The following is a 19,136-nucleotide window of genomic DNA, read 5'->3' on the forward strand; positions in this document are numbered from 1 at the left end:
CAACAAACATAAATAAACTTAAAAAAATGATAAATGAAAATAATCTCTACAGAGCAATATGAATTCTGTGAAAATTGCAATAAAAACGAGTATCTAATTGATGGATAAACTTGGGTAGATGAAAGGTGAAATCACTGTTGTTTTATAAACCCTAAATGCAGACAATGATCCCAAGAAAATAAGAACATATAAATGCAGAACTTGTTTGTAAAAGATTGGTTGATTTTTTTTTATTGATTGCTTGATGTCAAAGGCAACACAATCATGAAGACAAGATGCCATGACAGAAATGGCCACAAAGTGTGGAAAAGCTCAGACACAGCCATAGGCAACCAAACAAGAGGAAGGATGCTGCTTACAGCTTTTTTCAGCCTGTAAAGGAATTTTTTCTATTAATTTTTGTTTTGGCAAAGAACAATAAAGTCACTGTACGGCAGTGTTTTTGACATAAAGTCAGAATATTACTTTCATTCTAGGAGGAATAAAAATACATAAAATAGAATATAATATTTAACAAATTCCAACACTTTAGGCCACTATGATGAAATGATTGAATTTCTAAGATAAATCACAAACTTCCAAAACTGATCTCAGAATAAGACAATTAAAATACATATTTAATTAATTTTATCTTTTTAAAGATTCATTTTATTTTTATTGGGAAGTCAAATATACAGAGAGGAGAAGAGAGAGAGAAGAAACCTTCTATCTGATGATTCACTCCCCAAGTTGCTGCAATGACTAGAGCTGTGCTGATCCAAAGCCAGGAGCACAAAGCTTCTTCCAGGTCTCCCACATGAGGCTCCCACATAGGTGCAGGGTCAAAGGCTTTGGGCCTGCCTTCATTGATTTCCCAGGCCACAAGCAGAGATCTGAATGGGAAGTGGGGCTACCAGGATTAGAACCAGTGCACATATGGGATCCTGGTGTGTGCAAGGCAAGGACTTTAGCCACAGGGCTACTGTGCTTGGCCCTAATTAATTTTTAAAGTGTCTATATAAAATACCCCAATATTTCAATAGTTCCACTGGTGAAAGATACCAAATGTTTAAAGCCAATTAAACCAAATTTTCATAAATTCTTCCAAGAATGAAAGAGAGGCATACTTTCTTATTTGTCCTATTGCTCCAGATTGGTCCTGATACCAAAATAAAAATGTCTCAAAATCATTAAATCATGTCAATAACTCTTACAAAGATAGAGGCAAAAACCCCTAAACAAAACAGTAGCAAAATGAATTTAGCAGCGCATATTCAGAGCACTTTATTCCAAGAAATTAAGTTTTTTTAAATGAAAAAGACTATTTTTCACAATGTATTTTATCAGCTAAGTAAAGGATAAAAATCATTTGACCATCTCAATAGATTCAAGAAGCTCTTTGGCAGGATCAGTGCAGAGTCAACTGCTGTCTGCAATGCTAATATCCCATATGGGGACTGACTGGTATCCCAGCTGCTTAACTTATTATACAGCACCCTGCTGATGGACTGGGGAAAGCAGTAGAGGACAGCCTGAGAGCTTGGGTCCTTGCACCCACGTGGGAGACTCAAATAAATCTCCTGGCTTTGAGGAGTGAACTAAAAGATGGAAGACTTCACTTGTTTCTGTAAGAGTCTTTGAAGTAAAAATAGCTCTGGGGTCAGCGCTATAGCATAGCAATATAATCACAGCCTAGGATTCCATAATTTCATATATGCACCGATTTTAGTCATAGTTGTTTCACTTCCGATCCAGTTCCCTGCCGTTCTGCTTGGGAGAAACAGTGGCAGATCGCCCATATTCTTAGGAATATTTGTAAATAATAATATATGTAAAAAGACTACTTTTGTAAAAGATCAACACTGATTCTGTGACCAGTTGCATCATATATAATATCTGGTATGCTTGTGGGCAAAGAACACAGCTCTATTTTCTCAAACTGTGTGAGCTAGATTAGAAAACCTAGCATTAGGAAAGCAAAATGGAGCATTTGAACTTATTTTTAACCATCTAAATGAGCATTTAAAAGGACATCTTATACTTTTAAAGTTACATTAATTATCGGTGAATTTTCATCTCACTCAATCCACTGAAATACACTGACAATTAGAAGAGAAAATATGTTTTTAAATTTTCTAAACAGTAAGACAGTTAAATATACTTTAATAACATGATGCTAGATTTTCTGCCTTTGTCCATACCTATAATGTCATTGTGAATGAGGGTAGCAGGATGTTGAACTTGTAACTGTTGCTGGAGAACTACACTACTGTAATAATATGGGGGGAAGAGTGGGAAGGGAAAGCTAAGGAGAGACGAGGCGTGGGAGAGAGAAAGAGGTGAATCCCTATTCCTACGACACTATATCATGGAAAATAATAAAAATAATTTAAATGAAAGATCATTCAAAATGCGTTTAAGGGAGTAAGTAGTTAGTAAATAGTAAACCTAGTAGGTGGTAAATATTAGTAATCATTAACTCCAATTTTAATAGGGTTGATTTTGGGGTATTAAAGTAAGAAGTTGTGGGGTGCCATAGCACAATGCAATAAAAACAGATAAGGTTAATTCACTCTATAATCCTCTACATAAAAACTTTGGAGATACAATGTTTTGAATGTTTTCCCTGTAAAGAATAAATGCCTTAGAGAAAAGATTCTAATAGATGGATCACTCCCTAGATGGTCACAATTATCAGAGCAAGTCTGAAGCTAGGGGCCCAGAGTTTTTTCTGTGTCTCCTACTTGGGGACAGTGGCTCAACTCACACATGAATGTATCAGTAATTTCTTAAGACCTTCATATAGCAAAGGTTATAACAAGTAAATAAAGAAATATCAATAAATTATATATCATCAAGTTTAAAAAACGTCTGCATCAGTGAACACAATCAACAAAATCCAAGAACGAAAACAATGTCTGTAAATCATATTTTTGATAAGGGATTTACATCTAGAAAACATGAAAACATCCTTACAACTAAAACAAAGCAAAATAAATAAATAAAAGTGAATTGTTCCAACACAAAATTGAGTAAAAATCTGACTATATATTTCTCTAATAACAAAAAATGACCAATGAACACATTAAAAAATAGCCATCAGGGAAATGCACATCAAAACATCAACGAGATGCTGTAACTCCATAGGATGTTCTTTTGAAGAGATAAGAAAAGAGAACATTGTGTGTATTTATATTATTTCTTACAAGTGAATCTGTATAATTATTTCAAAATTTAAAAATCAAAGGAAGTGAATGTTACATGCACATTCAAATCCCTTGGTGAACTGTAAGGAAGACATTGCATTTTTGTCCCACAATTGTTGATTGTGTGTTTCAACTCTTTTAAGTGCTGTCTTAAGAAAGAAGTATCTTACATTCAAGAAGACTGGACGAAAGATACAGGATGTTTCCTTTACAATTCACTGGTTATATCAATTCAGATGGCAGTTTCCTACACAAATGACATATTTCATCAATACTATATATATGTATGTCATAAATACTTCAGACAAACAGACTGTTTAAAGGTTAAAAATTTTGCTTTGAACAGTTCTTGGATAACTATATGCAATGATTCTTTTACTAATATTATTGTGAAATATATTATTATTATGGTAAGATAAATCAAAATATGACTATTCATATGCCAGAAATTAGTACTGAGAAGTACTTAATTTTGGAGCCTGAAAGATTTGTCTTTATTTATAGTGGTATGTGAACCATATTCAAAAATAACCTGTGGCCTACCCTTGCTGGAAATAAAATGTTACTGCTATGCTGAGATGTGGTCGACACACATTATGCTGCTTCCAAATTCTCTTCAGTCCAGTCATCCTTCATTAGTTTTGAGATAGGCAGCAAATGCTTCCTGGCTATCAAGTCTCTCAGCTTCTGTTAAAGTAGAGTCTATATTCACTGGAAAACAACTGCTCAAGTAGTGCTGAAGAAGACTCCTCTTTGTAAGGCAGAAAAGAAAAAGCCTGGAAAAAAAGATGCTTAGAGCATCGTTTAAATGAGGCCCTGAATATAGGAGCACTTGCATGCAAGAATCTGTTTCATTGAATCAAATATGAAAAATGTTTTCTAATCAATCAACGAAATAATATTTAGGCATTGAAAAGAATGAAGACTGTCAACATATACAACACAGATCACTGTAAAAAGATGCTTAGTGAAATAAACCAGCCACAGAAGTCTGCAATAATGTATGATTTGATTCAGTTTACATGAAATTTCTAAAACAGGTAAATTCATGATCCAAAAAAGTAAATTCAGGTTAATAGGAACTAGAAGGAGGCAAGCATAGGGAGTAATTATCATATAGCATAGAATTTCAGTTTAGGGGCCCGGCGCGATAGCATAGTGCTTGAAGTCCTCACCTTGCACGCGGTGAGATCCCATATCTAATCCCGGCAGCCCCACTTCCCATCTAGCTCTCTGCTTGTGGCCTGGGACAGCAGGTGAGGATGGCCCAAATCCTGGGGCCCTGCGCCCGCATGGGAGACCCAGAAGAGCTCCTGGCTCCTGGCTTCAGATTGGCTCAGCTCCAGCTGTTGCAGTCACTTGGGGAGTGAACCATCGGACGGAAGATCTTCCTCTCTGTCTCTCCTCCTCTCTGTATATCCACCTTTGCAATAAAAATAAATAAATCTTAAAAAAAAAAAGAATTTCAGCTTAGCTTGGTAAAAAATTTGGAAATTAGAGATAGTGGTTCTAAATATTATGAATGTAATTGTTGATGTATTTGAATTTAACGGTAGAAGCAATGGAGAGCTTAATGTAAAGCATATATTGCCACAATAAAAATAAATAAAATTTAATATCTGAAGATAAAAGATTTATGATTGGGACACATAATGTTATTCAAAAAATAATGGAGATTTCCAGAATTAAAAAAAAAACAGGTATGACTGTCAAGAAAGACAAGATACATTTCTGGCATAAATAAATCCAAGAATTTACTATAGCTGCAGGTCTGCTTTCAAGATTCTCTGAAGAAAAAAATAAAAACCATTGTTGTCTATAAGCAAAATTGTTTTTCTTTCTTAAAAATGAAGAATCACAATAATATTCAAAAGAGAGTAAAACATAACTGCATAGCATCAATTTGTCAAGCTTTTATTAATCAATGAGCATGTTATTTTGAATTTCATAAATAAAAATATTTAAATGTTGGGTTTATATTTTCAGAACACCACTCTGAAGAGTGTGTGCTGTAATTGGATGAAATTGTACGTCTGGTGAATACTCAAGCAATTGCAACGCCATATTTCCATTAATGTATCAGGTGCAAATTAACCTGGGTTTGTTTGAGATCAGCAATTTTATTTATATCTGATTATAAAAGTACCATTTGCTTATGATTTGCTTTGAAACAATTTTAAGATTTTTATTCTGAGTCTGAAAACTTTGAGTGCATACCTATTGCCATGTATATAACTAACCAGAAAAGAAACTGACCACATATTAAAATAATACAAACAATGGACTGTGGCGCTGGCTTAGACATACTAACCAGTCAGTTTTGGCTTTTATTGCCTACCTCACAAATAAACAGCTTTGTTGAAAAGAAAAACACATATATATGTATTAACATGATACTATTACTACAAGTTTACAACTTTGCCATACTTCTCATAGTCTGCTTCAAAATGCAGAAAATGTTATCAAAATCCCAGGGTGATAAAAAAATAAATTAAAAGAAACATCAGAGGTCTTTTTATTTTAATTCTAACAAATCTAAGTAATGTTATCTAATACAATTAGAGCATCTCTTATAACAATCATTGCGAAATTAAATTTTTTATTTCCAACAAAAGTATTGTGACTTGTATCAGAAAAAAATCTATCCCATGAATTCCTTTTTGCTGAAAAATTCAGCAATCCTTCCTAAATCGGTTTCTCATGTTATATAACTTATCTAAATATGAAAGAATGTGCTTTCAATTTTTGAAAGGTTTCATCCCAATTAACATTTACTAGTGTTAGAAACCATGCTGTAGAAAAATGTGGAGTAAATGTAAAATTTTTGTTATTATAAAATATTTCCTTATGTTTATAAATTGATAACAATTTCCATAATTTAAATAAAATGGTTTATCATCTTCCCACCTGAAATCAATTTTATTTATGCAATAATTTATGTCATTCTCTAATAATCCAAAGTTTTAAATTTGGATATTTTGCATCATTTCAGTCAACAAACTTCCCTGTTTCTTTTTCTACTAAAAAGAAATTTGTTATTTAATTTATCATGAATTTTCTTAATCATGACTATCTTAATATATCTTAAGAATCATGTTATAAAACAGACAAAACGTGTTTTTTTATTTTGTATGGTATACCAAGTTACAACTACAACTTACATTGAATTCAGTAGCACATCATCATCCAGACACTGTTGTTTTGGTTGTATTGCTAGAAACTACATATCCACTCCATTGTGTTTTAGTAGTGCTCTTTCATTTCTCAATTTGAAAATGTACCTGCACATACTAGAAAATAATTGTCATATTTTGATTTGATTAGTAGTATGCATTTCAATTGCCAGACATGCTCTACATAATTAGCATTGTGACTTATGTCATCTGCATAAAGTATTCAAATAATAACACTATTATATTAGCACGTGGAAGAAATTTCTTGAACAAAATCAGCTCACTATCACTAAGTCACTGTTTATGTGGAATACTACAAGTGACTTATACAAAGAGCAAATGCTTCATATACGGACACACCTGATGTAAAGATTACAATCAAATGCAATTTTGAGATTACTGGAAAAATGTGTAATACAGCATCATATTCAAAATTTCAATTCAATTGATTTAATTTTGCTAAATAAAATCTAAAATGTGTTTCCTTGGTTGTACAAGTCAGATGTCCTGTTTTTAACAGCAACACAAACACACACAGTAACACACATTATATCAGGATTATAATTCAAAAATATAGTTTTGTTTCTTACCCTGACATCAAATATTTCTTTGAGCATCATTATGGCAACCTACCATTATTGACACTCTAATACAACATAAAAGCACAGAGGCAAAATGATCATGTGGTTCTCTACTGGTTCATAAAGTATCTGCATCCTTGATTGCAGAACATTACAGGGGCAGCAAGAAAGTCTAATATCAGAAAGCGAAAACAGAGAATGAGAGGATCAAGAAAGGTGGATCGCTACTACGTGGTTACTGACAATGCAAAGAAAAAAAAATGCAGTGTGAAGGGACATCACCATTTTCACCTTCAAAATGTAATCAGTTTCATTTAGCCTTACAACGTTTACTGCTTTTTTATCATATGTGCAATGACATCAGTGTAAAGCAAATGGAAGTAACTGCTTGCAATTATTAGCCAACGCCCCCAACGCTGAGAAACAACAGCATGAAATACAAGCTTAAGCTTTAGAATTTGCCAGCTAATCCCTGTGTATAAGTGTCTACCTATCTTGACCATCAATGTCATGCCATTTCACCTTACCACCTCTTCACACTGTGACAATGGGGATTCCTAATTCACCTGCTTTAGTTTCATTTGCTGGCCATAGGCTGGATTGTTATTTTCTGACTTTGAAAGAAAACACTGTAGACTAAAATAAAAATCTGTCAAAAAATATTAAGATTTTGAACTAAGATACTTGAGATTCCTACTTCCATGTGAAAGATATGCATGGAGATGGGATGAGAAATTAGATTCTAACTCAAGTAAAATAAATGTTAACTTCTTGTAAGAGGAATATAGACATGCAGATAGTGTTTCTCATTGATAGAAATAGATTTACATATTCACTGGAGTTACAATCAACACATACAGAAATAGCTTTTGAATGATGGATAAATAAACAGAATAGAAAATATGATGAAATACAAACTATCTAGGTGAATCAATATACCTGATTTCAAAAATGCAAAGACAGACCTACCATTTGCAGCAAAATGCATAAACCTGGAGGACAGTATCCCAAGTAAAATAAGCCAAATGCTGAATGTACTGCCTTATCTCACAAGTGAAATCTAAAAATATCACATTTTCAGAAACAGAACAGAAAGTGAGTAACCACAGGGCCAAAGTGTGGGCAGGGAACAGGTGTGGGAGATAAAAGTTTTATCAAAGAACACGCATTTTCAATTATAATATGACTAAGTGTTGGGGATCTAATGTACAGTGTGACCCCTAGAGTTAATCATGACTTATTAGTGCTTGAAATTCACTGAAAGAGTAGGTATTCAATACTCCAATCTAAAAAAAAAAATAGATAGATATAATAGTTTGATAGTAGCTTCGGGAGATGAAATGCGATGACTGAGCAAACTGAAACCATCACCTGGATAAACAGCTATTTCTGGAGCAAGCATTGCATAGGGGGTTAAGCTGCACTCTGTGACAGTGAAATCCCACATATTCTACTCCATTTCCAATTCAGTACGCTGGTACCGGGGAAAATGACAGATGACCCAGGGGGTTGGATCCCTACAACCACATGGAGACCAATGTAGAGTTCTAGGCCCCTGGTTTTAGCTTGATTCAACCACGGCTTTGTTATCATTTTATCCCTGAACCCGTAGACAAAACATCTCTCTGTTTCTCCCACTATTTGTAATTATTCCTTCTCAATAATTAGAAACATCCTGAAAAACAAAAACAAAGGTGTTTCTATCATCATTCTTCTGAATGCACATTAACAATTTGGTGCACAAAGGTTAATAATGCATTCTTACATATTTCAGTAACATGACTTTCCTTTCATGGGAAGACAGGAATGAAGTCTAACAGATAACTACTATGGAACCTTCAACTAATTCTTTATCAGGTTTTCATTTAAATATTTTGTATTTTGGAAGGTTTAAATATCTGCTCTTTTAACACAATGCACAACGCAGTATTCAGTACTTACAAGTAAGTGATTTCTCTCTTGTACATGCATTTTTATTTATAAATGTGTGAGTCTATATATAATGATGTTTTAAGATTTTTAAGACTAGACTGGAATGATTTTGCAAATAGGTCAAAGTCGTTTTTACTCTCCCTCAAGAAAATATTATTTTTGAAAGCATCATTGAAGAATTTTTTCAATACTGATTTGGTGGCAATGAAATCTTTGTGGCATATTCCTGAAAAACATATCATCACCTATGACTAAAGAAAATGGAAAAATTTATACTAGGAGAGCTAACATATATTTACACAGAAGGAATATATGGGAAACCATCCTACTTAGTAGTCTGTTTTGCTATGAAATTGAAAACGCTCTAAAATAATAAAGTATATTAAAATTAGATGATACATAATTTATGTAATGAAAGAACTATAATACATTTTATCTTTTAGTAGTATCCAGGATACTTATTAACTAATAGTCTATAATTATTCTTCAATACTTAACAAGAATAAAAATGTCCAAGCTTGACATTAACCACAATTAAAATGTTTGTATTTCCAAGGATAAAACATTTAAAATTGGATAAACAGTTTTATCAGCTACAGATATTTAACAATTCAATTATCAGCTGCCTAAAATAAAAGTGAGAGCAAGTACATATTCACAAATTAAGAAGTTTGTTTCATGTTTAGTACCAATGTGACCTACCTATAAGACATAATATTTATACCCTCAATTTATATATAAGGAAACAGAAGCCTGGAGAAATTAAATTCCTAGTGAGCAACAGTTTTGGGGACCTCATGTCACAATCTAACCTTTGCATTTAATCACTCTATTAAACTATTATATTGACTCAACAATCAGTTCTATCTATTTTAATGGTTTTCCAAGTCTTTGTTTTTTAATTGTTTTGTAACAAATTAAAATGAGGGTTAATTTCATGGTGCTTTGCAAACAGTCAAGGGACCTACAAAGCAAGCTAATTTATTTTGCAGCTTCTAATTAGTTGTAATTACAATATTTAATAAATGAAACACCTACTTTTAGAGATAATCAAATCTTTTCACTGAACTCCACTAGTGCTATGTTTTATACAATAGGTTAATAGCAATCAGAAGAATTATTCAAATGCTCTCAGGAAGTATAAAAGTATAATATATTGCCAACCTTGAAAAATTCTGCCTCTGAACAGATTTAATATGGAAACTGGCTACAAGAAAAATGAATTATATACTCATTCATAATTTAACTCTAATTACCATGGCATCCCTTAACACAGTCAGCTCACTCACTCATCTACACACGCATATATTCAGTAGCTGAAAAATTGTTTTTTACAAAATCATTACAAAATTTCCCTGAAAACACAAGGTTAAGGAAAGTACTCAGCAATATATATTAAACAATGTGACAACTCTAAGAAATGCTTCAGTCACTAATATCACAACATAAAGAAAAAAAATTCAACTTGGTTCAGGACCTTACCTCCTTAAGAAAGAAATATCTATTCTTAAGACCTAATTTTATTTCAAGACAATCTTGTGAAGAATATGTCCCAATCGGTGTGCAATATTTTACACGTGTCTACAAGGTCTAATTTTTTTTTCTTTTTCCCATCTATCTTGGTAGACGGGATGGCTTTTAAAAATAAAGGTTGATGTTTAAATTGCGTATGCTCTTTGTGCATGAAGAAATGGTAAGATCATTGGGAATCATATGGACAGACACATTATATCTTACTTTCACCAAAAAGAAAAATAATACTGTTTCTCTCTTACATTACAATATATAGCAACAATAAATATCCCATTGCTTTACAACATATGAAAACAAAAGTAGTTAGAATGGTATCTTTATAAAGGTCATATGTTATTGACATCTTGGCTTTTGGAAAGGAATGGGAAACAATGAACCAAAACAAATGCAGGGGACCAATAAGTACAATTTCCTCAAAGCATCAACAAAATCAGTCTAATTTCAGTTTTAAAATACACCAAGTGCTACTTGTATTCTGCAATGTATACAGAAGCAATGGTATTTTCATTTCAGTTGTTTTTGTTTAAGACATAAAACTTCAATTTCTATGTCAACGTTTCTTTGGATAATATTTATCTCAGCTTCTCTTTTATGTTCAAAAATGTGTCCACTCTGATTTTCCTTTAAAATGTTGCCCAAACAGTGGCTATAAACTCCTACAGTGACAACTATTATCAATTACCCAGCAATTGACATGCCAGCTCAACATTTCTATATTAACTGACTTTGGAGTTTTCCCACTCTCTGTGGGGCCCTCTCTAGTAAGATCGATGAGGTGCAGCCCAATATTTTTGCTGCCTCCCTGTCTCCACAAACAGTGGGATCGTGATTGTTTTTTTCATAGAGAAGTGGGAAGAAAACCAGTTTCTCCTGTCATGGCAGCAGCCTCGCACGCTACTTTTCCAAGGCAATTAAAACAGTGCTTCTGAGATTTTAGATTTCGGTCAGACACATAACTTCTTTCTTCTATTAAAGTGTCCCAAAGCTACGTTAGTTCATACTACAAATGTAACAATTAGAAAGGGATGAAACTTCTGTCCCACAGATATTTTAGTGAAGCTACCTTCTGAGATAAAAGTGGCTGCTCCTTCCGAGTTTAAACACACTAAAACTCTAATCATTTCTTATAATTCCCAAAATGGTGTTATCACTTTCTTTTTAACTATTGAATCCACTCCAACAGAGCTCGAGCAATAAAACCCATAATATTCTAATTTTCAGGCAGCTTGATAGAACCAATGTTCTCACTACAGATGAAGTGTAATGAAGCACTTTCTTTCCCATAGGAAAGTCTTTGACTCATATGCTTTGATGCCAACTAGCTTTCACATCTGCTGTTTCACCATTGATGGCTGTAACTTGGCATGCTGAACTAGTGTCTGATGAAGCAGTTTTACTCAAAGGCACTATTTTATTTCCTGCAATGGGAACATAGTAAAATGTTGTTGGTTTCCTGTAAGCCTTATGCAAATCCCTGTAATAAACATAGGATCAGGCCTCACATACAATAATTTGTGTGTTAGATGAGAAAAGGGGGTGAAAGACAAGCTCTTTGGGTTAAAAATAACTCCTTACTATGCAAATAAAATAAATGCAGAAAAGAATGGGTTTAAATGTTTATTTTGAATATGAAGAACTTCTGTCAGAAATTAGACACAAATAAGAATATAACAACACTTTCCAAGTACTGACATTATTTTACTAAACAAAAAACATCACTTACACAGTCATAACAAGTATGCATGGCCCACAAAATTACTTCAGCACCATTAAAAAAGGAAAAACAATCTGTGAGACCTAGAAAAATTACTTGGCTATGGAAATGTTCACTGAGCTTTTTCATTTAGATTTCTAGAAAAGAAGTTTGATGGAAAGCGAAGAACATGTCAAAATTGACAAATGAAAATTTCAGTTTTTATATGAATTACTAATTCAGCTTGACTGCTCACATAGACCGTGTTCAGCCACATAAAGCTTTTTAAGTTTTGCTTCATTTAAACATGTAGCAGTAAATCAAGATTGCGCAAAAGCTTCAATATGTAAAACAAAAAATTCAGAAATTCAGTCTATAAATATTTTAAATTATTATAGTTATCTTTTAAGATTAATAACCTGCAAGCAGGTTGTTAAGAACAGTTTTCGGCTACAAGTCAGAGCATGTCGGGATTTATAATTGCTCAATATAGAACAGAATGTGATGCTTGGGCCACATTTTTTGCTTCAGTCTAGACTTTCAAATGAATATTGGGAAAGAAGAAGCACAAAGGAAGATGTAAATTAGAACTAGCCAATGATTTATCCTTGCCATATAAAACTGATTCTATGTTTCCCATGCCATGAACAGCAGTAGAAACATTTCATTAAAGCACTTCATTGCAATGTATACAATAAATTCATCCAAGAAGGTATAAACCCAAATATCAAGGATCTTTCTCAAAATCCTGTCTGTTACACACTTACAATCTGGGCCAATTAATGGTCTTTTTAAATGTCAACTATCCTTCTTAATGCAAATTACAGGTCAGTTTTTACTATACTCCCCTTTAAGTAAACACAAAAATCACAGCTCTGACCCTTCAAAGACTAAGATGGTTCTTATGGGTATTTCCTCCAATTTTCCCTACATAGGTTATGAGAAACTACAATATAGGTTAAGAACCAAAAGGTCACATTCCCATGCCTCTTGGGACATAAATTTTCTTAACCTTTACTCAAGGACACAAATGAAAGTCAGAAATTACCCCTGAAAAACATAAAGTTTAAATATATTTCATGCTGGTATATGGCTTTTCTGGGTTGTGTCAACTAAAGGCCTTTAAGGATACTATCAAAAATGATACATTGTAATTATTTACTCTTTGAAAATGTTTGTCAAAAAGGGTTCCCAGTAAATAAGGTGTAAGTGGTAGGAACGTAATCAGAACAATTATGAATGTTTCAGAACTTGTATTGATCATTTGTGGGTTTCTGTTTCCAAGACAACACACACACACACACACACACACACTCACACAAACAGTGTAACATGAAAGAAACAAAAGTAGATACAATCATTTAAGTACAGATGCAAATAAACAAGAATATATTTAATCTGCAAGTTAAAATAGTTCTTTTTGCATAATGCTTTCATAAAAACAAGTTTTGAAAAACAGAAGGCTTAGAATACCACATTAACACTCTGAACTAATTGGATCATGGGATTCCAAGCACTTTAAAAGCTTCCAAATAAGTCTCAGGCTATAATGTACAATCACATTAACAACTATGAACCTAAACAAATGAATGCTCTATTTATTTGTCCATTTATCTATCCAGCTGTATTGAAGTATGACTGATAAAAAATATTGTAGGCATGGTAATTGTACAATACACCTCCTTTAATGTGAACCACATGCAACAATTCCAAAAATCAAACTAAAAAGCATATCCATTAGTTGACACAGCCATTTTTGTTTGTAAGAATGGTTAGCTCATAGTAAGATGTAATTTTTTAGGAAAATATGGTTATAGCATGCAATATTTGGAAATAGAGCTTCTCTAAGCTGTGCACTAAATTACTATTAAATCTCATAAATAAACAATTATTTAAAGGATTTTTAAAAGTTAACATGATAATATACCCAAAAGAGTTGGAATAATAACCCTGTCTCTTGGAGAAAGAAGTCTTGATTTTCATGTAAGTTTTTCTTTCACTTATTTTGCATTGAGAAGGATCAGATATGGAATATCATATTGTATATTCACAAACCATTCATGATTAGATATCTATGTTCATGTTAATATTTCATTTTGAAATACTTTGCTAGGTTCAGAAACAATATCATTCATGTGAGACTCAAAATTGAAATATAACATTTTATCCTCAATTATTGAAGAGAAAATAATATATCAACACTGTTAATTTTATTCTACATAAATAAAAATGACCTGGAAACAGCCATATGTCAAGCTAATAATACCTAAATACATAATGAAATACTTCTAAGTACAAATGTTTAATAAATTTTGAAATACTACAAAGAATTTAGCTGCTACTTGTTGAATATTTAGTAGTGTGTTAACTTGGTAATTATAAAATAAACTGGAAGCATGTAATTGCAAATTAAAAAAAGGTCAAGAAGGAAAGGAGGAAGACAGGTGTAAGAGGGGGAGGCAAGATGGGAGGGAAATATGTTTTTAAACTCTGTACATTGAATACATGAATATATTTATTTATATAAATGTTTCCTTTCTATAAATAAATAATTTAAAATAATCTCTAATTGTCATATTTAATGATTTCCTTGTGATACAAAATGATTACAAGCTGTAAAATAGTGGGGCCTGCTCTGTGACATAAGAAAACTGCTGCTTTGAAGCCCTGCATTTCATATGGGTGTCAGTTGGAGCTACAGCTGCTCCACTATTAATGCACCTTGGAAATCTTGGGTTCCTGCATCCATGTGGTAACTCCAGAACAAGGGCCCGGACTCCTGGCTTCAAACTGCTCCAGCCCCACCTGATGTTACCATTTGTGGTGACCCGAAGATGAAAATTCTCTCTGTGCCATCCTACTCTCTTTACCGCTGGCATTCAAACAAATAACTACATAGTTCTCAAAAAAGACAAAAGAAAAAGGAATCCATATAATGATAAATATGTGAATGCTTAAGACACAATCCAATTTTTATTTTCCATATGTAATTACAAATCTGTTAATGGAACATATTTAGAAAATAAGACCTGGACAAGAAGTATGTCTAAAATTGAAATGTAACTTTATTTTTTTTGAAAACGTAGCTTTATTTGGAAGAATTTTCATCTTCAGATCCACTTTTCAAATGCTCAGAAATTCTTTGCATTTCCGATGTGCATTGAGGAGCAAAATGTTTAAGCCATCACTCAGGATGCACATGACCAGGATGCTGGAATTGGGAGCTTATCAAAGGCATAATAGGAAGCCAGGCTTTTCAGTCAAGGATGCTATAATCCAATCAGTCTCTTAACCACTGTGACAAAAGCCTGACCCCTACATCTTTCAAAATTATCTTGGTGTTTTTTTTTTTTTTTGGTAAGTGATAAATGTTACTTTCAGAGTGTTTCACCAACAATATGGCAGTATAGACATTTATCTTAGAAAACACTTGTTAATATGAATTTACTCTTGTAATGCATTTATGTCTTCAGAATAATTATGCTATCCTTGCATTGCGAGCACTGTATGAAACAAAAACAGCCTTCAAAAACCATTTTTGCAAATAACAAAATGTCAGCTGTGATGTCTAATTAATATTGTATGCTTTTCAGTCTATTTATTCAGTACATATAATATTCAACTTTTACATTCTAGCCCTGAATTGAAAAGAACTTGTTCTACTAGTGTTTAACAACAAAATACCATAAGTTCTCAAAATAATGAAGTCATCTGAACAAACCACACTAGCAAGTCATGCCCCAAGACCTTTACTATCACCCCAGCACAATCTAACTTGAGAGGATAACTGTGTTAAGGTCAGAATAAGTGCCAGACTAAACAAAGAATATATTGCACCAGTGTCTATTCATTGGCTTACAGCAAATATTTCAGAAAATTAAGATGATCAAACAGTTGAAGTCATTGGGGGAGTCAAAATGACCAATGCACCCAATGCTCTTAATTCTTCTGAATAAGCATGGCTGTGACACTATTTTGACACTCTTTGTATTGTGATATCATGAACCCCTTGGCTATGGATTTCTTAATTAATAAGACACTTAACCTCTCTGTGGTCCAGCTTGCTCATCTTTTAGAAGACTGTAACGATAATTTCTTCCTACTTTCCTTAGAGGTTACTGTAAAGATCAATGAACTGATATTTAGGAAGTACTTTCAGTTCCTCTAAAGTGAGAAGACATAAGTAAGAAAGAAAAGACAGAAAAGCAGAAAATAAGAGAAGGGGGAGGCAATGGAAAGAAGAAAGAAAGGGAACGAAGAGAGACAAGGAAAGGCGAGCAAGAGAGAAAGAGGGGAAGAAAGGAGGGAGGGTAGACAGGCCCCTTGGTTGCTAGTCACCAAATGGTTAAATTTTTTGCTCTACATGGAGAAATTCACTTGTCATCATTAGTAACTTCATCACTGAATTTGCAAATGAATTAACTATTAGGAATGCTGTACAGGATTACAGATTTTGAAACATGTTTTTACTTTTTTTTTTATGTAATCACATATCTATCACACCCTCTACCAAAACCTAAAAACCTCTGCCATGAGACTTAGGCCAATGAACAATATTTTGTCAGTGAATAATTGTATGGGATTAAGGAAAATCAGTGGAATGCTGGCATAAAGAAAATCTACATGTGTTGGACTGATTTGGGAAACAAAAAGCAGGCAACTGTGAAGCAGTAAAAGCAGCTGAGAAAGTGGGAATCTGTGAATGTAGTTGAAAATAGTGTTTCAATCTTGTCTTACAATGGCTAGGAAGATAGTACATTACTGTCGAGTAATTAGGAGCTCCTGGCTCCTAAGTTTTCAGGAAGACAGCTGACTTCTAAAGTAAATAAAATTTTGGTAATTTGTTAAGCAATATTATTCTGGCAACTAAATGACATAGATATCCTGAACACCCATCTTTGTGTTGTGCAATGTATTAGTAAGACAGACACTACATTCCTAGAATCCAACGAGATTGTTTGAAGTCTCTCATTTTTTTCTCAATAAAATTCCTGATCCTTCACCTATTGTATTATGTACCCTGATTCAGGAACATTTGGTGATTTCAGTTTTCTGTAGTCCAGGAATTAACACTTAAAACTATCTTATTGATTTTTAGTAGTTTTGTATGTCATGGTTTCACATTCTTTCCTAGGGATAATACATTCAATCTGTATACATACAGAGTGTAATAGAGAAAAAGAAGAGACCTTTCTGAGGACTTGAGTTTAATGAATAAAGCAAGCATACTGTTTGGAAAGTGACATACTCAGTGTTGTAGAAGAACCCTGGGATGCTGCAAGGGTGATGTTTCCCCCATTTCATGGTCATATCCCTGAGCCAACTAGTTTTGCTCTTAGTAAATCAATAGATCACACTAATAATTTTCTGAATTTGAGCACTCCAAATCAATTACTTAACAGCAAGGTCTTGTTAAATTAGTAAAAACAAGGTAAAAATTCTTTTACAACTCAATGCCTAAAGGTGTTTCCTGGAGTCTTTGTGTGGCTGTTAAAAAAATACAATAATATTTATAATAATGTAATAATTTTTTAAATAAAAGGATGGCATCAGACTTAAATAGTTTACTCTCAATCCTCCCTGTTTTGTTGTGCAGATTAAAACTAAGCATGTTTTGCTTGAATTCTAGATTATTGAAGATTTTTTGGTTTTAATTCTTACTATGGCTAATATACATTATTTAACAAATCATATTTTTTCTTGCTACAATGACATAATTAAAGAAAAATCATCACTTAATACAATATTGCAAGTTCTAATTGTTTATCTGAATTTCAACAATAGAAATTCAGCAAGTAATCAAGTTAACAACACAAAGCAATTGTCAACTTAATAATTATTTCGGTGTGATTTTTATTGTGACTTAATGTAATCTCCAGAAGGCTTCACTTCCAAAAATTTGATAACGTTAGAAACAGAAAGTTACTTCATTTCCAATTTCTCCCAGGCAATAAGGTACCCTTGTGTGCAAAAGAGAAAACAAGATGTGAAAGAACCAGAAAACTTAGTAGGAACGAAAAGAGAAGATAGGCAAAAATGACACAACAGAAAACAACTCAAAAAAAAAAGGATTGGAGACATCAAGATGAAGAAAAATAATTAAAAATAAAGAAATTATAAAAGCAAATTCATTTCGGAATTGATTTTCTGCACATTAAGTTTGTTCTTGGTACATTAGTGCTTTGAACAAAATATTTGAGTTATCTGTAAATTAAAAATGAAATTAAAAACGCGAAACATTCGTGAAGCACTAATGAGCAATTCTGTGGCAGCAAATTGCTATATTAGGTTCTTTATCTCTTTATTTTACTAACTGAACTTATTGATTGCATACTCCAATTTAAGTTATTCATAATCTCTGCATATTCTAGACAAAACATATTGACAAATGTATTCAGTTATTTTAACACTTTATTTCTAAGAGAGAAAAAAAAGGAAGGAAAGCAAACCCAAGAAATACTTTTGTAAGAAAAACAATCTCTAATAAATATAAATATTCTGTTAGGTAAATAAACTCATTTTCATTAGTATAACCAAATACAAACTGCTGGAACAAAATGCGTTTTTCACCTTTGGTTTGTAAATAAATTTGATTAAATAACAATAGCCTCTTATTAAATGTAAAGCACACATCTGCTCTTTATTCTAGGCATATATGAAATCAACTTTAAAATAAATTTTAAAGTTTTGATTTAACTTCAATTGATACTATTCTTTGAGTTTTGACATCCTCTAGAACTCTAGAAAAACCTGACTTGATTTCATATGAATTTATTTTACAAGGTACATAGTTTTGGAAAGTTGCTGCTTTAAGTCAGATTCCATTTCTGGCGATTTGTTCTTCTGATTCCAATTTATGTGAGAACTGCATTTCTTCAGCTATAGGATGTCCATTGAGCAGTGCAGTTTCTGGTGTTCAAAAGGCACTTGAACTACGCTTGACACCAAGAGTTTATTTTATAACCTGAGGCAATTATACTCTAAAAAGGATCTACCATGTCTATGGAACATTTGAACAGCCAGTTGCATTTCTATGAAC

The 19,136-nt window shown here is 32.8% G+C and overlaps 1 protein-coding gene across 6 annotated transcripts in view; it reads right to left on the reverse strand.

Annotated features, from left to right (window-relative positions):
* GRIK2 (glutamate ionotropic receptor kainate type subunit 2) overlaps positions 1-19,136 on the reverse strand; it is a 610,542-nt gene that overhangs the window by 91,071 nt on the left and 500,335 nt on the right. The gene's annotated exons all lie outside the window — the stretch shown is intronic.

The sequence above is a fragment of the Ochotona princeps genome, chromosome 1, assembly GCF_030435755.1.
Source record: "Ochotona princeps isolate mOchPri1 chromosome 1, mOchPri1.hap1, whole genome shotgun sequence".
NCBI classification, from domain to species: Eukaryota; Metazoa; Chordata; class Mammalia; order Lagomorpha; family Ochotonidae; genus Ochotona; species Ochotona princeps.